The 26032-nt window shown below is 38.7% G+C and overlaps 2 pseudogenes across 2 annotated transcripts in view; one reads left to right on the top strand and one right to left on the bottom strand.

Annotated features, from left to right (window-relative positions):
• LOC146470792 (uncharacterized) overlaps positions 1–26032 on the bottom strand; it is a 105948-nt pseudogene that overhangs the window by 42502 nt on the left and 37414 nt on the right. The gene's annotated exons all lie outside the window — the stretch shown is intronic.
• On the top strand, positions 2231–25378 carry LOC146470795 (uncharacterized; annotated as a pseudogene). Its single transcript, XR_014866958.1, has 8 exons — positions 2231–2626; positions 3826–4041; positions 4366–4508; positions 5009–5147; positions 5202–6173; positions 7151–8148; positions 19714–19716; positions 24947–25378. The product of XR_014866958.1 is annotated as an uncharacterized LOC146470795 (transcript).

Here is a 26032-nt window from a genome sequence, read left to right as displayed (position 1 = left end):
TTTATACACCTGGGTGAAGAGAGAATATGTGGAGCGAAGTATCTTGCCTAAGGCTAGTTTACACTTGGTTCCCGAGGAAGGTGCCCGAGTACGACTTTAACTGGGCATTAATGTGAACGCACCCTTTTATTAAGTATCCACACCAGAATTCGGGCACGGTGTCCGTGCTGGAGTACAAGGTCCAGACCTTGTATTCGGGTAATAAAGTAGGCACCGGTGTCTTGTGTGCACCGTTTTCCGTTAGTTGCAGGGCACTTTACCCACAAGCCCCTGCTTTGCATACCCATATCTTTTCTATCAGGAAATGAAGGAATTCGTATGCCAAAACATGCTCAATGTGCGGAATTTTTCAAGCTGCTCTCCGTCGAACTTGGTTCCTGTTAGCAAGGAACCCATGTAATCTTCTGGTGACTGCAGGACAGGTTTTTGCCACAGTCCGGCCGCGCTAACCACAGTCCACAACCCAGTCGTCTTCATCTTTGCCGTCTCTTCAATAATCAATCAATTAATCAATCAATAATCTTTATTTATACACGATAAGTATTAAAGCGACGCTTCGCTTGTGGGGTCGTGTCTAAATAATTAAATAAGATAACTGATGAATTAGAAAATAAATAGGATATACACCAGCTAAAATCCTATAGCTACTTACTACATACAATTCTAAAACGATAAAAGCCTAAAATTCAAAGTACAAGGTGGTACTCTAGTATCGACCAATTATTAACACTAATTATACTTAAGAACGGTTTGCTGTAAGGACCGACTAAGCGTATACAAAATAGAAAAAACTGATTTCCCCAAACTTTGACAGAATAAAGGGCTTGGTGAACTACTTCTAGAATTATAACTTTCGTTTTGTTTAGAGCTTTATTCATTTGGGGGCAATTTTTTTTTAAATTTTCCCCATGGAGGCCGGCTAAAATCGCGCCGAAATAGGCACTTTTGCAGAAGCTCCGTTTTATACAATTGGCCTTTTCTAGAAAAGATTACCTCAGCAAAAAAAAAAAATATATATTTCCTTAGATGACTAGCGGTGTCAAATTTAAATAAAACGTAAACACGAATTTTGACCAATTTTTTAAGTTGTGCCTTTTTACCGGTGATTATAACAACCTGATTTTGGCTAAGTTCAAGGACAAAAAAAGCATTTTGGTACATCGCTTTGCTCCACGAAACTACACTCCGGGAAAACATAATCATTTCAACTAAACATTCATCGAATAAAAAATTGGGGTAAATTAAACAGCGAGTTCTCAGAGCGTTTTCAAAACATGTCACTTCAGCAATTAAGAGCGACCTTTGACCTTTCATATCGATGGGAAATACAGTGGAACCTGTATTAATTAAGCGGTCACCCTCGGGGAATGGCTAAGTGACCGCTTAATACAGGTTGTACAGAATACATCACTTACTTGGTTAAGAAAGTTCAGCGATAAAATGGTATGACAAAGGAGAACAGGAAAACAAAGGAAAACAGTTGAAACGGACTAGTAAAACATTAACGCCACGATTGTGCAGCTCATTAGAAACTCAATTGCCTGGCACGCTATTTGTTACCATATTTAAGTGGTTTCCTTTTACAAAGTGACCGTTTAAAACAGGTCAAGACAATAGAAATCAGCTCGTTGGGATTTAGTTTTGGGTGACCGCGACCGCTTAATAGAGGTGACCGTTTAATACAGGTCAGGATTACAGTAATTAAGGGAAGTAATTTTCGGGACTTTGACAACTGACCGCCTAATAGAGGGTGACCGCTTAATACGGTGCCGCTTAATACAGGTTCGACTGTATAAACGAGAGCTCTTCAACCTTGACTTTCCTTCGCCCGAAGACGCTTATTTTTACTTTGATGGTACATTTTGAGTAAAGGAAAACTGCACATTTGAATTTCGAGTTATTTACTAGCTATAAAAGATAATTTTGAAACTAAAATTTGCAATTTAACCCACTTTGCGCAGGCGGTTTCGGTTTGTTTACCACGAAAATGCGATTTTAAAGTCTGTTTACGACACAAATGCGGCATTAACTAGGTAAACGTCATTCTACGGAATGATTAATAAATATTTCTTACCTTAGAGATCTTTTCTGCCTAAAAAAACACAGTCTGTATTCATTGCAAAACTGTATTGAGCGAGATCGCCGAACGCCACAAGCCAAGGAACAAGTTAACGATTAACTAAGTAACCACAGGAATCCCAAGAGTACATTTCGTACTGGGATGTGTACTTATATATTTCGGTATTACTTTGACACGTCAAAACGCCTTTTTTTTCTTTTCGGACACTAAGGTGTAATATCTAAATTACTTAAAGATCACGCAAATTGAAAAGAGCGCTGTGCCCCGAAAGCTAACTTCTTTTAGCCGTTGCACGTGGTACTTGCTGAGTGTACAGTGGAGTTTATTGTGGGTGGCTACTACCACCGGAGTGGTGCTTATATATGGCTGTGTGTGAGTATGGCCAGATTGTAGGGGGAACATGTGGTTCAAGTGTGGACAACTCAGCGAATGTTAAAAGTTTAATCCTTGCCAAGTGTACCAAATCCACGCAAGGGCATCTGCGTTATTGCAACACTCGAGACGCTACGTTAGGCTCTGAAGCAAAGTTGTTATTGGCACGGGCAGGTATGCTTTAGCTGTGTGTATTGTGTATATGTATGCCCAACATAAATTAATTGAAAAATAGACTCCTCGCTATATTTTCAAAACAAAGAGAGTCGGTGTGATACTAAGGGGTTGAATTTGTTATGATTTGCCTTTTTATATATCAAGAATCGTCACGGATCAGTAAGTTTTCGTTTAACTTTAAAGCTTGAACATCCTCTAGGGAGTAATTTTAAACCCAAGACCCTTCTGTACCGGACTTAACAGAAGTAAAAGGCCACAAACGTTAGTAAACATTGCGATGTTTTCGATATGTTTACGAAACTCTTTAAAACAATAAAATAAATTAGTTGAATTAAATTAAATTAAATTAAAACTTACTAAAAAGCCATTGTCGAAACAGCTAAGCTACGGCAAAAGTAAAAGCAAAAACCTTTCTTGTTGCTTTATAAACATACAAGGCTAAAACTTTCCCTGGTCATCAATGCTTAAGTCCGTTAAGAAGCATTTTTGCGTAGAACCACAAAAGATGTACGGACGAGCATGATGGCCGTGTTTGTTTCACAAGAACTTAACGTCACAAATTAGATTTGCGGGCCTACAGGGAACCGAATGTACATGACAAGAGAAATTGAAAACAATGATTATCAATTTATTCATTTTTTCAGGTCGGGGACGGGGGGGATTCAGGTCGGGAACGGGGCGTCGAGGAGAGGGGGGAGAACAAATGTGGACGGTGGTGAATAAAAAATAAATGCATTCTATCAAGGGGCACCCAACGGATCGTTTCGGTAATTTAGGCCCTTAATCCCCTACAATTTTCTAAAGGAAATTTTCACCTCTAACTTTCGTGATATGGGAAATTTAAGGCCTAGTGTTTTCGGATTGATAAAAATGTTGTTTCGGGTACCGAAAAAGGTCAGCTAAGATTTTCGGAAAGGTAATAAGACCTAAGGTTTTCGGGAAATGTACAAATCCTGCCCTAGTAATTTCGAAAAGATTGAAGTTCCCCTAGAATGACCGAACAGATAAAAATATTATAGCGCAGCCTAAAATGAACCTACAGCGCTTTAAAGGCACACTAAATAGCCTAAAATAGCGTTTCAAAGGATCTGAGAGAAAACAGTCGTTTGGTGCATGTTCTCATGATATGTTAGAATTTCCTAGGTAAAAAGCATTAACCTAAAAGCTTGTAGTAATTGACTGTTTTACTTTCAAAGGCATTTTTGAGAAAAGCGAAAGTCATTCTGAACTCACTATTTGCCCGAGACATCAGGACATATTTGGCATCAGATGGCGTTCAAATGAGAGGATCTGTGCCGCACCCATTGGATGGGCATCGCATGGGACGTCAGTGTCAGGGGAGAGAGGAATATCTTCTCTGCATGCTAAGCTTCTCCACGAACAAACACAAGTGCTGCTTCCTGTTGGCTCACGTGAGTATTTACCCGTAGCACTAGCTTAAAAACTTGCCGGGTGTGTCTGTTTCTCAAGGTTACAGCTAAATAAATCGTAGCCTCAGGATTCCCTCCCTTACAAATTTTCAGACAGCGAAAAAAAAAATATATAGTCTGAAATTTTTAACCGTAAAAAGATATATCTGTCAAGAAACGTGCTTGCTTAATGTTTGGCAGATAACAAAGAGCATAGCAAAGATACGACCCCATAAAGATATAGTCACAGATTCCCCTAGTAATTTTCCCAATGTGGGAAGAACGTGGTAGCGTTGATTATTTTCTTTGCTTTTTTTTTTGGTTTAGAAATCTGCGAGCAATGCAGAAAAAAGTTGGAAGAAGCATCGCTTTTAGCATTTCCCAACTCAGAATCCGAAGAAGCTTTAGAACCCCTGGGAGAACCTTACGTCGCAGAGCCAGTAGAGCGGATATCTGAAGATATCACACAGGTATGTAATATAGTTATTACAGTTACAGAACTGCTTAAACATGAATTAAACTCTGTTGTCCGGGTTGACTTCGAAGTTAATTTATGCAGAACCATATAATACGATAATAATACAATATATACTTTCATTACAAACTGGATCATTATATAATGCAATTCCAGGGATTTGATTGGCTTAGCGACCATGGTATATGAGCAATTATACCATGCCCGAGGAATGGTGACCATTAAATTGTCTTCTGGTTGTTCTTTCAAAGTGAAATCAATAACGGATCTAGCAATAATTCTTGATTGTTTTTAATAAAACAATTATTCCACTCGCGCTTGTTGGATTTGAGATGATTATAGCCAACTCGGCGCTACGCGCCTCGTTGGCTATCTATCATCTCATATCCAACGCGCGCTCGTGGAATAATTGTTAAATATACTCATATACTTATCTGTAATATATAGACATTCTTATCTGTAAACAAAGTTCTTTTTTCTCTATAACACATATAGGAAGAAGATGTAGCGAGTCAAGAAGTTGTAGAAAACGTTAGCCACTCAATGCATCGCCTGGCGATAGAAGACGATAGTCTTTCTCAGCAGGACTCTAAAACTAATGTCTCAATCCACCACCTGTCGATAGGAGACGAAAGTATGTCTCAGTCTTACTCTCAGCTAGACGATTCAGAACTCAACACGACTATAGACACTAGCCAGTACCAACCCGACACCCAAGTGAGCAGCAGCGAAACTTCTAGTGGCGACGATCTACCAACAAGCAGTCAGGCCACAAGACGTGCACTGTTGAATGATTTCTTGCGTTCATGCAATGCTGATACAGTCGGGCCATACAAAAAGGGATGGGAGGAGGCCGGTGAACGTACTAGGGCAAGCCATGTATCATAGGCTGTCTGTTATTGTGGCTGGTCTTAATGTTATCGCCCCAGGAGACGCAGGCTATCTTTGGGAGGCCGTTAGAAAATCTGGCTCAGTCGAGAAGGAACTAAGTATCGGCGAACAAGAAGACCGAAAATATCTCAAGGCACTGGCCGAGTCCTACCGAAATGCATCTAACTGGGAAACAAGGCGCCAGATATTGTCAATCATGGGAGACCTCATAACGTTTAAGCGTATCCAGTACTATATTCCGGGGCTCACCCAATACCGGTTCAAAATGACGAGACAGCACTCTCTACAACATGGGCGTGGTACCTTACCAACCCGACCAAGATGCCTGAGGATGAGAGTTGAAAGTAAACAGCTAGATCATTTTTTGACTTACATACCTAGTCCGCACGTGATCCAGGATCTTCCCTTTTGGGCAGCGACACCTTCGCCTCTCTTCAGGGAAGATTCTTGAAACTCCAAATGTCATAAGGACGATGATTCCTTACAGGCTAGTAAAGCAGTACTAAGCTTATTGCGAGGAAACAAAATTCACTCCATTCAGTCTAGCAACAATGTTAAGAGTCCTGACTGCCTGTGCGGCCTCTGTGAGGACGTCCCTACAGGGGCTCGATTACATTGCTTCATATGGTGCAAAGGGTTTCGAAGATCTGTGTAGAATAGTGGAAACACTTAAGGAGAGTGGCCTGGACAGGGAGACTGCAAAAAGATGGGAGATGTGTCTGAAGGAAGGGAACAGTATCTCAAGGCTGACTATAAGCTACAACTGGCCGTTTACAATAGTAATGAAATTATCAGTATTGTTACTATCCCTCTCTCCCCCTCCGAATACACGGCGCGCGCGTTAATCAAACTGGAACACTAATTTAGCTCATTATAGCACGAATAATAATAATAATAATAATAATAATAATAATAATAATAACAGGAAACAAACATTATTAATAAACGTTAAGTGATTAAAAATTGAAACTGGCCGAAGACAGACCAGTTGGCTGTTTACAAAGCGCACCCCAGGAGCTCAACTTGCGCAACCGATAACAAATCCGATGAGTAGCAGAGTGGAGGACTTAAACCCAGGACCACCAGACTAGAAGTCCAGCGCCCTAACAACTCAACCACGCTGCCTCCACACTAATAGAAATGAATACATGATAACTTATGTAAATCTGTACTTTCTTTTTTGCTTACTGGTTTGACAGTAATCTCCGATTATGTTCATTATAAAAGGCGTTCGTTATATCGGTTAGGTTTCCAGACTGATTTTACTATTAATGCCCTTACCGGGGTCCACTTTTAGGGGTTCGTTGCATCGGTCGGGGGTTACGTTCCAATTAAGTAACGAAAGGATTACCATGATCTTTCAACATCTTCCTCGGTGGAGCTCGGATCCCCGTACATATTCTATTGATTATCAATCGCTTTCATCGGGTTCAGCTTTGTTAAGCTAGGATCAAGTTTTGCTACTTGATACTTAATACAAAGTGGACTCGAACGTGTCAATTTACTTTTTAGGGAACAAAACCTGCCGAACGTCAAATTTCATTACATCATTACAACAGACCAATCAGACGTCGTTCTTGAAATAGCCGCGCAGTATGACCACGCGCTAAAACAAGATTGAAAAAAATTATCCCTGGAAGAGTGTTGAGTGTTTTAACCAAACTTACCAGACGCGTAAAATAACTGAAAATTGAAACGTTAATAGCCAAACAGTCAAGTAATCCATGAGTTTCTCCTTTTGAAAAGGTTCATGTATCTGAGTTCTCGTCTGTAGCAGACCATTTTAGCGGATATGCTCTCAGCGACAGTAAGGACGATGAACTAAGATCCCACTGCTCCCATGAGCAGGATCTTAAGTGTTCACAATGTGAAAGTCTCAGTGATGTCCTTTGCTCAATTAAAAAAATGCTTGGCTGAGTCAAAGCTTGCACCTGAAGAACGGGAAGACGTTTTGTACACACAAAACCAGGCAGTCCAGGCAATTCATTCCTGGAAAGCACATCAACTCATATGTGTCAGACAAGACACCGCAAAAACTGTGTGCTTGAGCGCTTTAGATGAAACCACTGTACTTATAACGTAAGATTGGGCAATGAAGTTTTTGCCACTCAAATACAGAGAAACCCAGTCTGATTGGTATGCAAAACGAGGAATATCATGGCACATAAGTGTCGTCGCAAGAAAAGTGAAAGGGCTGTTTGAAAGTCAGAGCTTTGTCAGTCAGAGCATAGTAGAGAATACGTCACAAGACAGCTCAGTCGTAGTGCGCATCATTGAACACAGCTTAAGATCGCTGAAAGAGAACCCCGCAATCAACAAAGCATTCCTACGCCAGGATAACGCGGGATGTTATCACAGTTCTGCTGTAATAGCATTGTGTACCCACGTGAAGGTAAACACCGGGATAGACGTATGCAGAGTGGATTTCAGCGACCCTCAAGGGGGTAAAGGGGCCTGTGACAGAAAAGCAGCGACGATCAAGGCCCATGTGCGCAGGTACGTAAATAAGGGCCACGACGTACAAAATACTGAACAGCTTCAAACAGCTATCCTGTCTAATGGAGGTGTCACCGAGGTTCGCGTTGCTGTTGTTGATGCTGCCGTCTCTGCTTGTGAGTTGCCTCAGGTAAAACTTGATGGTGTAAGCACATTAAACAACTTTCAGTATTCCAATGACAAGCTGACAGTTTGGAGAGCTTTTAACGTCGGAAAAGGAAAGGAATTTAGCAAATCAAAAGTTGAAGGTAAGAGAAACACACTGTACCCCGAAAAATGAAAATGAGATAAATTTGAATGTTATAAATATCTACCGAACAGTACAGTGACCTGGTCAGCTAACAATTAAACTATCACATAGCACACTGAGTGACTATTAACTATGTCATGTGTAAAAAAAGTCCAGTTTATTCTTATCTATTTATATATTTTATACAGGGCCGTTCTGAAAACCATTTCTGTAAGAACGCACCCTGTTTAAAGATTATTATTTATTATTATTATTATTATTATTATTATTATTATTATCATCTATTATCTAAAAAAATATTACAGAAATTGTGCTGTTTTAGTTGAAATAAATTGTAAATAGGTTTTTAATAGTTCCTTTTTATACTTTTAACGTGTAAAAAGCAATTTGTGTGGAATATTTTAATAAAGATATTAATTTTTAGTATATTTACTCAGGTGATTATAGAGATTCTGTTGATCTGATTGGTCGAGGATTGCGTCATATCCTGCTATAATCACCTCGCGCGAGGTGATTATAGCGGGAGCACTAACTTTCAAAATGGCCGCTTAGCTATCTGTGGACATTTCTGAAAAAGAAGTAAATAGGATGAAAGAAAATGCAATTCCGAAAGGCACTAAAGATGCAGCTAAGTCCGAGGTGATACTTTTCAAAGGCAACAGATAAAAATTTTGCCAATTGTAATAAAAACCCCTTGTAAATTGCATGTTGTCGATCTCGATGACTTAAAATGAAGACAACAAATTAAGTTAAATTCGAGCAAGATTTTCTTTATTAACAGAATGATTTCACAAACAAAACGAGTTTAAGACAGAATTTGAAAGCATGGAAGTATTAAAACAAGATGAATAAATGTCTCTGTAGGTTTTACGTTTCAGTGACGAGAAAAGAAAACAGTTTTTATAATCTGAAAATTAGTTTGTCGTCGGTTCGAGCGGCTCTCGACCACCATCTAAAGTCGCTGCCTCACAACAAAATATTTTCATCTGCGACAACCATGTACTTGTTTGGTGAAGCCAACAAATGACTTAATTCCTACCTGAAGCAGCTTATCTCCGAGGGCAAATTATAAACGTCCGTTAACCGGCGAAGCCATCATGTCAACAAGAAATTGTGCAATAAAATGCTATCGCTAACACTTGTAATCCCGGTTCGAGTTTTACACCATACAGCCTGGTTCATCTCCATCTATTTTGGTAAACGGGTCAGAAAAACCCAACATTCATTTACAGAAGTCAGTGCTTCGTCTCAATGAAGCGGCAGTTAAAGAATAAGTACTGACATTCTGCTCGAGGCTGTGTGCAGTTTATCGATTGCGCATGGGATTTCGATTGAGCATGTGATCGGCAGACTGCGCATCTCTGTTCATTGACGCGTGACGATTTGAAAGAAACAGACAAAATCGACATTTTTCGGACGGTACTTGTTTTTCTCTGATAATCACCTGAGTAATTATACTAAAATAATTATTTGCCTCAAGCTCAGTAAATATTGGTAAATATTCCCCTCGACTTTGTCTCGGGGAATATTCACCAATATTAACTTCGCCTTCGGCGAATAATTGTTAAATAATTTTAAATTAGTTATTATTATTATTATTATTATTATTATTATTATTATTATTATTATTATTATTATTATTATTATTATTATTATTATTATTATAAAACAAGTCTACATTATTACACTGAGCGGTACAAAATATAAGAGAGTTTAGAGTGGGTTAGGCTACTATTGGCCTTGTAATCACCACAGTAGTATGTTCGGGATGATTACACCAATTTTATTCATGTATTCAAATAGATTCAAGACCCCCATGTAGGTATAGGAGGGGTGTAATGAGATGCAAGCGATCGAGGTATAGGAGAGGGGTGTAATGACATTCCAACGGTCTGGGTATAGTAGGGGTCTAATGAGATGCAAGTCTATTATTGTTGATTTTTAAGTGTACTGTGTTTTGGTGGTACGATTCCGCCCAACCATCCGGGTAGAGCATCCAATATATAGGGAAAGAACAATAGGTGTGCTAAGAACCAATGAGACGTCACTGACGGAAACTATTGAACGGGTCAAACTGGTTTTGAGACCGGTTGGATTTGAGGATTCAAAATGGTTGTCATATTGTTAAAAAGAAACCGTTCAATCTAGTTTTAAGCCAACGGTTTGAATTTTAACGTCGGTTGGATGAGCAGATTAAAAATTGAAGCCAGACAATATTTTATTTCAACTCAAATAATTTCATTGAATAAACGTGATAATTTGGGTCTTTTCCCGTGTTTTGAAAACAGCTGACTGGAAAACTGCGTCAGGGATTAAACTACAGGATCTATGAGCGGATTCTCTCTAAGTCATACAACAGAGAGGTAGCCTTAACACAATTTGTGTCCCTTTTTTTGCACTTAATCAGAGCAAACATAAATCAATTACCGCAGCTTACATTATTTTAAATTTAGTTACTCAACAAATTAATTAAAGTGAATGTAAACAATTAGCCTTGTTTTCGTTTAACCGATTTCGCTTCCGCGCTACCCTAGTTTCTCTAAACTAATTTACCGGATAAGAAAATGTTGACAACAGGAGGAAAGCGAAAACGAAATCGTGCGTTTACTTTACACGACCTACTTACTATTTACTTTCAAATAAAAGTCATGTTGTCCGCTTTGTTACAGCGGACTTTTTACATTCAACTTAAAGTTGCGGTGTTTTCGTTCAACCGATTTCGTTGCCGCGTTACCCTCGCTTCTGTAAACTAATTTTCCGGAAAAGAAAATGTTGACAACAGCAGGAAAGCGAAAGCCAATTCGTGCGTTTACTTTACACGATTTACGTTACAAAATTGTCCGCTCTGTTACAACGGACTATTTACCTTCAACTGAAAGTTGCGTTGTTTGTTTTCTTTCAACCGATTTCGTTGCCGCGTTACCCTCGTTTCTCTAAACTAATTTTCCGGAAAAGAAAATGTTGACAGCAGAAGGAAAGCGAAAGCCAATCCGTGAGTTTACTATACACGATGTACTTTACAAAATTATCGGCATGTTACAAAACAATACTCGAGTCCTAAACAATTCTAAAGAACGCAAATAGCAAAAAAAAAAATCGTTTTTGTTAAACCAGCTTTAAGTTACTATCGTTTCCCTGAACTAAAATTTTCAGAAAAAGAGATATATTGGCAGCAGAAGGAAAGCGAAAACATATTTGTGAGTTTACTATACATGATTTAATTACGTTACAAAATTAGTTGCATGTTAAAACGGACTACTTATATCCAAATAAGAGTCATGTTGTTCGCTTCGCAACAAAAGGCGAGTCCCAAACAATTGTTTAGGCAACAACAAAAAAACGTAATTGGTTTTTGTTAACCTGCTTTATAAACATGAAGTTAAAGTTATATTTACAAAATTAAGTTGCACGCTTAGAAACACACTAAAATGTTTTCCTCAAAGGAACGTGTCAAAACAAAAATATGCACTGTGACTCGAATAGAATGGTATTTATATTTAGAGAAAGTACCATTTCAATTCACGCAAAATTGTTCGCATGTTACAACGGACTACTTATATCCAAATAAAAGTCATGTTGTTCGCTTGCAACAATAGGCGTGAGAAATGAACAGCGTTGTATGCACAAAAAGCTTTGAGAAATGAACAACAAGTTTAGTTTTGTTCGTAAAAGCTCTAATAAAACCTTAAGTAAAACGATGCAATTGACAGCGCAAATTTCTTTGAGCAACAAGAAGAAACGATTTCCCTTCGTTCGAATAACGAACTCCCACGCCTAGAGCTAGCCGGGAGAACTAGTAAGCTACGGTGTAAACTTAAGACAGCGTCGACTCGCAAACATCATTGAGAACATAACAATTAACTTCTTCAGCACGCGCAAAACTAGCAAAATTTTTCCTGACTTTATCACTAAACGCTAAGAAACAGGCTAAAAAAAATATAGGGGGCTGTATTTAATTCATCTTAACAAAGTCCTTCGGAATGAATGGTTCACAAATCGAAATCATGCGCTCTGAATATTTTTTTTCCTTTGACAATATTCACCCGTGAACATAAAAAATTCGTGTAAACGATTTCACATTTCGATAAAACTGTAATAACGCAAGTCGAAGGCGACACGAATAGTCAATAAAATCATGAAACTGGAGTTCTCTCTTGTTTATTCGTTTTATCACTTTGTTATTCTAATACAAGAAATTTTCACTTCAACGAAGCGCAATCTATTCGATGATATAAAACCAGGTGAAGACAAAAAGAAAAAACAAGCTCCATTGGTTTGCGTGTGAGTAGGTATGAAAACATCAGTTGGGCGGAAAAGGAAATTCAAAAATTCGAAAGAGTGCATTGTTTACGAAACGGGTTATGGTTGATGCCAAAGAGCAATTCAAACGAAATTCAAACTTGTCAAACTGCAACTAGACACGCATCGTGTAACTTTGTACGTTAGCGTAATAAACTCAAGCATGTTAGGTGAATAAAACACCTTCAAATATAGTGTGACATAATAAAGTGGTGAATTAACAGTTCAGCGTCCTTTGGAGGCATTTCAATTCTCGTACTTTATAAGTAGGAGAGGAGTTTGTTTGACGGTCGAAACAATTCTTCCGTCAGATGAGCTGTGAATGGATCAACGTAGATGCTTCTTCAATGCGCATGCCGTTTCCAAAAGAAAAGAAGTTGAAGTTGAAGTTGAAAAGGAAAAATCAAGTCACTGACAACACCTTGGACCCAACCGAGAGAAAACTCACTCGTCCCTCCAAAGTATCAATAGGAAGTAGAAAAAGGCAAAAGACCAATGAAGAAGAAGTAGAACTTGGTGGTACCATACAAAGTATTTTTCGTACCGAGGAGGACCAATTCAGAAAGACGTAAGAGGCAGAGTATTTCGGATATCAACCAAATGAAGTTGAGAATCCCAGAATGGTGAAACATCAGAGTCTTCTCCTTGATTCCAAAAAGGAAAAAAAAACAGATGTTATCGAAGAAGTAATTGAAGAGGGTACTTCTGTGAATGAAAAAGAAAATGCCGTGAACAATTTGTTGAAAGAATTGGATCGCTTTGAATTAAAAAGACAGGACAATGTCCAGAAGAAAACCACTCAGACAAATCCTGAAATGCATCCATTGGATCCGGATCACTTGCTGTGTTGTCCCATTCACGAAGTGTTTGTGGAAAGAAAGGTCTCACAAAATGGTTGGGAGTACATAAAGTGTCCCTACGCCACCTGCCCACTGTTTGCTTGTGTTTTAGACATATTGCCTTATATGAGTGCTGTGAAAAGTCAACTCCATGAGGAACTGAAACAAAAGTGGAACAATTTGGTTTGTTGCTGTTCCCGTTCTATGACGCTCAGTGTTAGCAAATTAGAGAAGAACCCTGGTCGTTTGTACTTAAGGTGCAACAATAACCAGTGCGAATTTTTCCAATGGGCTGATGTACCCCTAACCCAGAAAAACCGAGACTGGATAGAGGGAAACACTGAACCCCATCCTGGTGCCTACAGGTTTCCTCAGAATTGCCGTGATACCGACGCTTATCCTTTGAGAAGTTACATTAACCCAGATCCATTTCCAAGTCCCGTGAGAGGGTATGCCGGAAAAAACCTCCTCTGGGATGAAGCAGAAGAGGCTGTTCGAAATATCGTGGCAATAGATTGCAACAACAGGATTGTGGATCCACCTGAGCTAAGTGGTTACCTCTATCAACCTGAATGCAAAGAACAATACGTTCAAAAAGTCTATGACATTAGACGTAACGGTGGCTTGAAGATGTAAGACCGTTATCACATCCTTTTTTTTAAGGAAAATGTTATAAAAATATGTTTCTTGTCTCAATAAAGTCAGTTGTCACTATCATTTGCATTTTCCCTTGGTCATAAAAGGTTCTGATTGGTCAGATGTTTTCTTCTAAAACTGTGTTTGGCTCGTATGGACGGGTTGAAACCGGTTGTGTCATGACATTCATTCGTTCTCTGGTTTGGTCAGAACGGACATTCTTTCCAATTTGAACAGCGAATATAGGCAATACCAGAGGCGGGTTTGATCACTTCGAGATTTTGATGACAGAGTCCACATTTTGAGTAACACATCTTGAAAGTGGCTTGAAAAGTGATGTGTGTAATGAGCCGGTCACAGTAATTTTATACAGTTTTTAAAAACCGGTTCTTTCAAATAAAAAACCCCAGTTTACCACTGGTCAAATTACCCAATAATGGCATTATGTATGCTCAAGTTACTTGTCAGTTTTGGGTGGTAATAGGGCGGATCATTTTGGTGTTGTGCAGATCCCATTCACGTTTAGGCTGGTCTTTTGTTTTTTTGGAGACAGCAACACGAGACATGTTTAACCGGCTTACACGAGTCGAACCTTTTAAATGTATATAAGGGTCGCCAGTTTGCGTATTCTTCACAGTACATGTTATTCTGTCGCCAGCCTCTCAGCCACTTTATTTTACCGAAGCGACGATGGAACCAAAGAATGAGATCCAATCACCTCACATAACGTTTCACCCAATAGACGAATTGGAAAACGGGGAAAATAAACGTGGAGCTGTATTGGTTGGCCATGTCTTTCAGCTCGCTTTTGCTGCTGTATGTGATGAACTCATTCAGCAAGAAAAATGGGAACAATGTCATGGTTGTGCTATCAATCATCCAAGTCAGCGACAACATTCGTGTTTAATGATAGACAACGAAGAAGCGTGGTTCCGTTACTTCGATCAAGTTGTGGACAAAGTTGATCTTTCACGTATCAGGAGGATTGCAGAAAATGTTTGTGGTGCTCTCGGATTCAAACTTAGCGACAAATGGGAAACCTACGTCAGCGACTTGCCTAAACATCCCAGAACTGCCATTTATCTCACATCCTTAGAACTCAAGAGTGCCGGTGACGTCGTGTATTTAGAGGGATTGAAAACTCGCATTCTAAACGCTATTTATTATCGTGTAAATGAACAATACTACCACTATTTCAGGGATCCGCAAAGATCAGTTTATTCCGACCAAGGACTATCGGAAGTGGAACCGACAAGGGATTACTGCGCTCAGGCAAGAGAGGACCGTTGCAGGGATATTGATTTTCTCGCCAATGAAATTCACAATCAACTTCGCTTTTGAGCAATAAGGGTAATTAATAAACAGTTACAAGCAATTAGAAAAAATTGATAGTAAAAGCTTCCGAATGCACCATGTACCGACATAGGTACATTAAATTTAAATTTAGATAACAACAATGATGCTAATCATCATCCTCATCATTCATTGGAATGCGTTTGTAATAAAATATCATGTTTATTCAATAACATTAATTGTATGATACAACGCTATATCTTCTACGGTGTGTTGCAAAAAATTAAATTTTCTTTCGATCAAGAAATCGTTTGTGATTACTTGTTCTATTGCGCCATATTACCCCTATAACAAGTAACGTGAGCATATATACGCTCAGAGCATGCGTTGCATGACTAACAGTTGACCACTCAGAGCATGCATAATACCACAATCGCGTAATATTCGTGTAGGCTGAGTACCACTTGAGCGTTCAGAGTATGGTAAGGAACAATGATGGACTATTACCAGTTACTCAAAGAGATGCGAGTACGCATGTTGCCAGTAACTCTCTTTGAGTGACTCAATTTTATTGATGAGTAAAAAAATTATTGGTTTACTCATTTCAAGGCAGGAAAGCGTCTAGAGCGAGCACGCATGTCACAAGTAGCTCTTTTTGAGTGACTCAATAAATGAGTCAAAAATTCATTAGCTTGCTCATTTCAAGACAGGAAAGCGTCTAGTAAGCATCGCAGAACTAAGCTATGGCACATCCTTGTCAGTTCTGTCAGAGAACGTTTAGTCGAACATTTAATAGAGACCGTCACGAGAAGCAGAGTTGTCACAAGCGTCTAAATGCAAAACCAAGAGGAGATGAGCAGTCAAAATACTATTAGTGACGATCATTCTTCAGATACTTTTGTTAAAGCAAACGCAGATGAAGGACAATATGTAGGGAATCTAAGTGACGACAATGAAGAACGAGAATATGAATGATGATGATGATGATGACGATGCTGATGATATTGATGATAAAGATGAAAGTGATGAAGAAGATGATGACGAAAACGATACAGGCGATGACAAGGAAGATGAAAACACGGATAGTGACAATGAGGATGCTGGTAGTGATCCCTGGGATAAGTTGCGTGGGGAAGCTATTCGTGATCTGAATTCAGTTTGGGAGGAACAGATCGAAGAGTACATGGTGCAGGGTTTTCGAAAACAAGATGCCGAGGCTCAAGCATCCAATCTGCTTCTTCCTGCTTATAGAAAGAGGCTTCGAACCTTATATCTACATTATCTGAAGTGGTACTGTGATCTTAAAACTGATCCAATTCATACATACATACATACATACATACATACTTTATTTATTCCAGAAGCTTTATAAAAAAAGACTATATATACAAATAAAACTAAGACGAAAAGTACTTCTAGAAAAGGAAGTTTGGAGGTTAGCCCTATGCGAAAACTCCCTCAAATAAAAGAAAAACAAAAATAAGTATACATAAATCAAGATATTTAGAGTCAAATATTTAAATAGATTTTAAGCTTAGATTTAAAATGCTAAAAACTATCAGCTTCCACTATATCACCAGGTAGTTCATTCCACAGTTTGATAGTTCTAACGAAAAAAGAATGTTTATAACAATTAAGTCGTGCTGGTTTGACATAGAGCTTGTATTGATGATTTGCCCTTGTAGACCGAGTCGTGGCGAAATCAAAAAAGTCTTCAAATTTTAAATGATAAAATCCAAAAACTATCTTATAACATTCAATTAAAGATAAATAAGTTATACGGTCGTAAAGAGTAGGCCATTTTAGTAGTTTGCATCGGTCTTCATAGGACATATATCCTTTGCGTTGGTTTAAAGCAAGTCTTGATGCTCTTTGCTGTACATTCTCGAGGGTATGGATGTCCTTAACAAGGTAAGGACACCAGACAGGTACCGCGTATTCCAGTATTGGCCGAACAAGAGATTTGTACAACATAGAGAAGACATTAGTATCGGCGGTGTCTACCGAGCGTTTAATGGAGCCTAAGACTTTGTTCGCTTTGTTCACAGTAATACCAATGTGATTACCCCATGAGAGATCTTTAGTTATTGTTACACCGAGATCTTTAAAATTATGTACATCTTTCAGGGGCTTTTCTAATAAATAATTGGTTTCCGACTTGTCTCGGGAATGCGTAACTCGCATAGATTCACATTTATGCGCGTTAAAACGAAGCTGACATTTGCGAGCCCACTCGCTAACGTTGTTTAGATCATCCTGAAGAATCTGACAGTCAATAATCGGCTCAATTATCTCTCTGTAGATCTTCGTGTCGTCTGCATAAAGTTTAACGGTAGATGATATGCATTCAGTTATGTCATTGATATATAGGAGGAACAATAAAGGCCCAAGGATGGTCCCCTGTGGAGTTCCGGAGGTAACACACGACCAGTCAGAACAAGATCCCCTAACGACTACACGTTGTTTGCGCCCCACCAAAAAATGTCTGAGCCAGTTGAGTAGAGAGCCGTCAATGCCGTTACTTTTCAATTTTAAAAGCAACCGCTCATGAGGAACGCTGTCAAAAGCTTTGGCAATATCAAGAAAGATGACATCGGTAGGAGTGGATAAATTTCTAGATTTCGCCCAATCATTAAAAGTTGATAATAATTGAGTTGCAGTGGATCTTCCTCTTAAAAAACCGAATTGGTTGTTGTTGATAAGGTCAATTTCGCGCCAAAACTTAATCATCCTATCAAAAACAATTTTTTCACCGATCTTACAAGCAATTGAAGTAAGGGAAATTGGACGGTAGCTTTCCCTCGAAGATTTAGAACCTGTCTTATGTAGAGGTGTGATATCTGCATGTTTCCATTCATCAGGTAGAAGGCCAACAGAGAACGATTTGTTTATCATATGCGTTAACGAAGGTGCTAATTCCAGTGCACACGATTTCAAAATGCATGGAGCGATATAGTCAGGCCCAGGGGACTTGTTGGGCTTGAGTTTTAGAAGGTGGCGTTTAACCTCATTTACAGAACAATCAATGCTCGCACGCTTCTTGTCAAAAGTACAATCCTGTGTGGGAAAATTTACATAATCTTCGGTGGTAAACACCGAGGAAAAATATGAGTTCATACTTTGAGCAATACTGGAGTCGTCTGTCAGAACAGATCCATCTACATTCAGAGAGATGAGATTATTAGTCCCTCTTCTCTTGGACTTGACAAAATTCCAGAAAGGTTTCGGGTTATCATTTTCCTGCAGATCAAGAGCTAGTTTCTTTATATACGACCACCGAGCTGTGTTGCAAAGTCTCTTGACAGAATTGTTGAGTTGCCGATATTTTTCCCAAATAGTAGCTGTGTTACTTCTGCGCGCTCTCTTGTACAATGATTTCTTCTTTTTGCACAAAACAATAAGTTCCTTGGTAATCCAGGGGGCGTTGGATTTCCTTCTATTCTTGCGTTTGGGAATACACTCGTCGACTGCTGTAAATAACAAATCTTTCCAGCAAGCCCAATTGTCATTAATATCGCTGTCGAAGAAGGCGCAATGCCATGGAATATAGGATAACTGTGATCTTAGGTGATCCCAATCGGCTTTACCATAGCAATACAACAGCTTCTGTGATTTGCGCTGGACGTAAGGTGTACCAGATAATAAGAAAGAGATAGAGTTATGATCTGAAAAGGGTTCTCCGACAAACAAATGGTTTATAAGGTCGGGCGAAGTCGTGAGAACTAAATCTAGAATGTTCGAGTCTCTGGTAGGTTCATTTATTAATTGTGTCAGGAAATTGTCTTGAACAATGTCCATCATGAGCGTGTAAATGTCAGATTGCCGCAAAACTCTGTTATTTAACCAATCAATCTCCGGAAGATTGAAATCGCCAAGAAGAATCAGCTCGTTCGTCGAAAACTCTTGTAAAGCAGCTTGCAAGTCTTCTAAAGGCTTAGGATCGTTATTGGGTGGTCGATAGAAAACACCCAAGGTGACTTTGCGGTTATATGAAAACAGAAGATCGACGAAGGTGAACTCTGAGTCGTTCTGCGGAGTGTCGCGGAGAACCGCTTTGATATGGTCTCGGGTAGCAATCAATACCCCGCCTCCATGACGTCCATTGAACTTTCGGTCCCGTCTAAAAACCGAAAAGTCACTAGGAAAGATTTTCACCATCAGGAATTGAGCTGTCCAGATGAGTTTCAGTTAAAACAATAATATCATAGCCCAGAGCGGCGATGGCTAGATCTAGTTTGCTTGATTTGTTGATGATGCTTCGTGCATTAGCATAAAAAGTTAGAAGACGAGTGGACTTTTGTTGTTCTGTAAAATTGTGCTGCTCGGTACCATTTGGACCAGGATTCGGGTTTACGTCGCCGCTCAACTGGAGACGAATGATTTGGTAACTTGCAACAGAGTTGGGATAATAACAGATTCTTGACGGAGAAAAGCCTTTACGAATGAGTTGTGAAACAATATGGCGCTTAGCCCAAGACGCTGTGATCGAATATAAGTTCGTTGAAGCTGTAGAATTATCTTGTAGAACCAAATCGAAATCATCAGCTAAACGCGGAAACATTTGGGGTTGGCCCAGATCAATCGTTATTCCGCGGTATAGGAGAAGTAAACTCAGCATAAAACACAGAAAACCGGAGCGTCGAAAAGAGTGACCGACCGCCATGACGCTCACTGTTTACTATCATAACAAGGTAATGAAAACGCTGCGTAGTTTTATGGAAGAGGATGAAATGGATTATACAGAGGCGGCAGAGGCAGCAATCACAAAACGGAAATACTTACTGAACAGACTATTTGAATACGAGGATGTGCTTAAAGAAAGTTCAGATGGCGAAGAGTCGTTCAGTTACACAGGACAAAAGAGAAAATATCACGAACGTTGCTAGTTGAGTGACAAATAAATTCCTAGGCCGGTCGATGTCTCAATGCAAAACCAAACTTAAATAGTTAGACAGAAAGACGAGGAAAGATCCAAGCTGTCCAAGCTGTTAGGTTACAGCAATAATCAGGGCAAATGTTCATTTATAGGTTACAGCAATAATCAGGACAAATATACACCACTCATAAATACTAAAACATGAATAAGACGTAGGAAATATGATGTCTAATAAACGATTTATCTATCTCTATCCTTTCATTGCAACCACATGATTATTGTATTGTAATGTTGTTTCTTCTTTAGACTCTTTTAACTATGTAAGAAACTGTGCGTTTTTCTTTTTGAATCCAATAAATTGTTTCCGAATCGCTTGTAATCTTGAGTAGTGTCATAGTTGGGTTCCGCACCAATTTTGGACATCACCCTTTAGCTGACTTGTGTTAAGCACTGCATCTTGCTCTAAACCCAGTGTTACTCTTAGCGTCAATAAGCAGTATTTTGTTATAATAAGTGACTTTAAATGCTCGGAGCACTTTTAAGAAATGAGCGTCATGTGCCGGTCCAAGTGTGTAACTTTTACTCAGAGTAGTATGTGAGTAAAACGGTTTACTCACTTTATTTAGCAATGGGTGTTGAGTTGCTTCTACCACTTGCAAGTTTACAAAATGAGCATCATGGGTTACAGTGTGTACCTTTTACTCAGAGTAGTATGTGAGTAAAACGGTGTACTCTCCTTATTTCGCAATGAGTATTGAGTTGCTTCCATCCTTGCAAGTTTACAAAATGAGCATTATGTGGTTACAGTGTGTACCTTTTACTCAGAGTAGTATGTGAGTTAAACAATTTACTCACTTTAGTTGGTAATGAGTATTGAGTTGCTTTTATCGCTTGCAACGGGTGATTCATACAACATGTCGTATCTCAGTGAAGCGCGAATGCTGGAAGTGTAGATTTTTTTGTTTGTTCACTTGACCTTTCGCTTTGCATGTAATACATTGGATAGATAGAGCAGACAAAACGTGGCAAAAGATCGGAAATGTCTGTGATCGTCATGAGTCTATTTAAGTTGAAACAAGTATTCTCTTACGCTGGGTTAGGAAGTGTACTGAAATTTGCTTCAGTGAACGCTGAAGATAAAATTACACTGACGGAAACCTTTACTGAAATAAAAGAACGCATCTTTCCCTCCGGCTCATACCTAATAACTTAAAACTTTACCATTTTCAGGTAAGAAATGCAGTTTCATTTGAAAAGTTCGAACTAGTAATCGGAAGGTCTTAGGTTCGACTCCTCATAGGAGCACTCGGATTTCCTTTCTTCCGAGCATGCCTGTGTCATTCACTGAATTTTCAAAAGTCGGACGTTGTTCATTGCAAATACGAAGAAAGCGGCTCTTATGTTTACAAAACAATTATCTCGCACTTTGCACAATGTAGTTACACTTGCATTTGAATGACCGAGTTTTTGTGCGTAAAATAACTTATTGTACACTTCTCATTTCGTTACGACACTGAGCAGTTATGTGATACGCGCTGACGTAAATTTACACGATGCGTATTGATGGTATAATTTAAAGTACGAGCATTGAAAGACATCCAAAGGATGCTCAAAGTTAATTACCGCCTTCTTACGTAAGGTATACGTATGTTTGTCGTACTTTATGGGAGCGTGTTTCGCACGAGATTGGAAGAGATTACTGCATTGACATAAAATTTACACGATGCTTGTTTATGATAGATTAAAATGCAAGAATTGAAACACCTCGATGCCTTAGTTAATTCACGGCTTTCCTTAATGAATGTTTGTCGCACCGTTTATTTGACCGTGTTTCACACGCGATGGAAGAGATTACTGCGCTAAAAAAAAAAAAAAAAAAAACTACACCGTGTGTGTTTAGCTGTGTATAATCCAACGAATAACGCGGATAAAGTACGAGAATTGAAATGCCTCCAAAGGACGCTGAACTGTAAATTCACTACTTTATTATGTCACACTATATTTGAAGGTGTTTTATTCACCTAACATGCTTGAGTTTATTACGCTAACGTACAAAGTTACACGATGCGTGTCTAGTTGCAGTTTGACAAGTTTGAATTTCGTTTGAATTGCTCTTTGGCATCAACCATAACCCGTTTCGTAAACAATGCACTCTTTCGAATTTTTGAATTTCCTTTTCCGCCCAACTGATGTTTTCATACCTACTCACACGCAAACCAATGGAGCTTGTTTTTTTCTTTTTGTCTTCACCTGGTTTTATATCATCGAATAGATTGCGCTTCGTTGAAGTGAAAATTTCTTGTATTAGAATAACAAAGTGATGAAACGAATAAACAAGAGAGAACTCCAGTTTCATGATTTTATTGACTATTCGTGTCGCCTTCGACTTGCGTTATTACAGTTTTATCGAAATGTGAAATCGTTTACACGAATTTTTTATGTTCACGGGTGAATATTGTCAAAGGAAAAAAAATATTCAGAGCGCATGATTTCGATTTGTGAACCATTCATTCCGAAGGACTTTGTTAAGATGAATTAAATACAGCCCCCTATATTTTTTTTAGCCTGTTTCTTAGCGTTTAGTGATAAAGTCAGGAAAAATTTTGCTAGTTTTGCGCGTGCTGAAGAAGTTAATTGTTATGTTCTCAATGATGTTTGCGAGTCGACGCTGTCTTAAGTTTACACCGTAGCTTACTAGTTCTCCCGGCTAGCTCTAGGCGTGGGAGTTCGTTATTCGAACAAAGGGAAATCGTTTCGGCTTCTTGTTGCTCAAAGAAATTTGCGCTGTCAATTGCATCGTTTTACTTAAGGTTTTATTAGAGCTTTTACGAACAAAACTAAACTTGTTGTTCATTTCTCAAAGCTTTTTGTGCATACAACGCTGTTCATTTCTCACGCCTATTGTTGCAAGCGAACAACATGACTTTTATTTGGATATAAGTAGTCCGTTGTAACATGCGAACAATTTTGCGTGAATTGAAATGGTACTTTCTCTAAATATAAATACCATTCTATTCGAGTCACAGTGCATATTTTTGTTTTGACACGTTCCTTTGAAGAAAACATTTTAGTGTGTTTCTAAGCGTGCAACTTAATTTTGTAAATATAACTTTAACTTCATGTTTATAAAGCAGGTTAACAAAAACCAATTACGTTTTTTTGTTGTTGCCTAAACAATTGTTTGGGACTCGCCTTTTGTTGCGAAGCGAACAACATGACTCTTATTTGAATATAAGTAGTCCGTTTTAACATGCAACTAATTTTGTAACGTAATTAAATCATGTATAGTAAACTCACAAATATGTTTTCGCTTTCCTTCTGCTGCCAATATTTCTTTTTCTGAAAATTTTAGTTCAGGGAAACGATAGTAACTTAAAGCTGGTTTAACAAAAACGATTTTTTTTTTTTGCTATTTGCGTTCTTTAGAATTGTTTAGGACTCGAGTATTGTTTTGTAACATGCCGATAATTTTGTAAAGTACATCGTGTATAGTAAACTCACGGATTGGCTTTCGCTTTCCTTCTGCTGTCAACATTTTCTTTTCCGGAAAATTAGTTTAGAGAAACGAGGGTAACGCGGCAACGAAATCGGTTGAAAGAAAACAAACAACGCAACTTTCAGTTGAAGGTAAATAGTCCGTTGTAACAAAGCGGACAATTTTGTAAAGTAAATCGTGTAAAGTAAACGCACGAATTGGCTTTCGCTTTCCTGCTGTTGTCAACATTTTCTTTTCCGGAAAATTAGTTTAGAGAAACGAGGGTAACGCGGCAACGAAATCGGTTGAACGAAAACACCGCAACTTTAAGTTGAATGTAAATAGTCCGCTGTAACAAAGCGGACAACATGACTTTTATTTGAAAGTAAATAGTAAGTAGGTCGTGTAAAGTAAACGCACGATTTCGTTTTCGCTTTCCTTCTGTTGTCAACATTTTCTTATCCGGTAAATTAGTTTAGAGAAACTAGGGTAGCGCGGAAGCGAAATCGGTTAAACGAAAACAAGGCTAATTGTTTACATTCACTTTAATTAATTTGTTGAGTAACTAAATTTAAAATAATGTAAGCTGCGGTAATTGATTTATGTTTGCTCTGATTAAGTGCAAAAAAAGGGACACAAATTGTGGTAAGGCTACCTCTCTGTTGTATGACTTAGAGAGAATCCGCTCATAAATCCTGTAGTTTAATCCCTGACGCAGTTTTCCAGTCAGCTGTTTTTAAAACACGGGAAAAGACCCAAATTATCATGTTTATTCAATGAAATTATTTGAGTTGAAATAAAATATTGTCTGGCTTCAATTTTTAATCCGCTCATCCAACCGACGTTAAAATTCAAACCGTTGGCTTAAAACTAGATTGACCGGTTTCTTTTTAACAATATGACCACCATTTTGAATCCTCAAATCCAACCGGTCTCAAAACCAGTTTGACCCGTTCAATAGTTTCCGTCAGTGACGTCTCATTGGTTCTTAGCACACCTATTGTTCTTTCCCTATATATTGGATGCACTACCTGGATGGTTGGGCGGAATCGTACCACCAGAACACAGTACACTTAATCATCAACAATAATAAACTTGCATTTCATTAAACCCCTACTATACCCAGACCGTTGGAATCTCATTACACCCCTCTCCTATACCTCGATCGCTTGCATCTCATTACACCCCTGCTATACCTACATGGGGGTCTTGAATCCATTTGAATACATGAATAAAATTGGTCTAGTCATCCCGAACATACTACTCACCACTTACGGACATAATACGTTAACAACTCTAAAGAAGCTTTACGCTTTACTTAAACAAAAAATCCAAAAAAAAAAAAAAATACTAATTATATTTTTGCCTTTTTTGGTAGCTGATGTTTTGCAAAGATGCTAGTTTGACTGCCGATTTTCCCCTGGTGACTTCGTAAGTGCATCGAAAGAAACCTCAAAGAAGCCAAGACCTGATGAAACGGTGGCAGTGGAAGTGGCGAAAGACGCTTCTACTCTATTCTTCTGTCCAAACGAAGGTTGCGTAAAGGTATATGAGAGATACTCAAGTCTCGAGAAGCATATGTCCTTTGGCAAATGCGAGATGATTCCTGAAAAAGAGACTTTTGCTGGATAAGGCCAAAATAACATACCACACCCTCCTTCAGGACGGTGACAGCAGCGCAAGAGCATTTGCAGCAAGAGAAACGCAGAAGATGGATGGTGTCAGCTTACCTGAGGGTTGGGCGTTAAAAACCACAAAGAAGTCGGCACGGTTTAGTGAGGCACAAAGAAAGTACCTGGAGGAAATCTAGATCTAGGTCTAGCAGTCTTTGACCGTCTTGCCATAATCGCACATTTCTTAACATTGTCTATATCTTCAGTAAGTTGAGGAACCAACGTGTTCCAAACTATTGCTCCTCTAGGAGCTACAGAGTTACTCATGTAGTTGGTGTTAAAACGAGGGACATCAGTGTTCAGTTTCTTCCTAAGTTGATATCGCTTGATGTTATCATTGTTCTTAATAATAGCTGACATAGCGTCTCGAGTCAGGTTATTGTGGATTTTATACATAACCTTATAGCTAAGCTAATTTAATACATTATAGCTAAAGAAGACCAATTAGCCTTTTTCATAACATCTGCATTAGATATCTCCCAAGGTAGCTCAAAGATAATTCTCGCAGCTCTACAATGCAGTGCTTCTAATGCCTTAAAACCTTCCTTATTTGTGAGGCCTCCCCATACTGATATACCGTATACAATCGACGGCATAATAACTCTAAAATACAAGTCTAATAACATATTCTTTGGGAGAAATTTGCTACGTTTTAACAAGTTTAACTTATCAACAAAGCCTTTTTTAACAACACCAACATGTTTAGACCAGTTTAGTTGATCACGTATCAATACGCCTAATAGACGAGAGTGTGTAACCCATTTGATGGTGTGCTGGGCCAACGTTAACTC

Source organism: Pavona decussata, unplaced genomic scaffold, assembly GCF_977016875.1.
Source record: "Pavona decussata unplaced genomic scaffold, jaPavDecu1.1 SCAFFOLD_110, whole genome shotgun sequence".
NCBI lineage: Eukaryota > Metazoa > Cnidaria > Anthozoa > Scleractinia > Agariciidae > Pavona > Pavona decussata.
The sequence above is the reverse complement of the archived record's forward strand: the minus strand, read 5'-3'. Positions and strand labels throughout refer to the sequence as shown.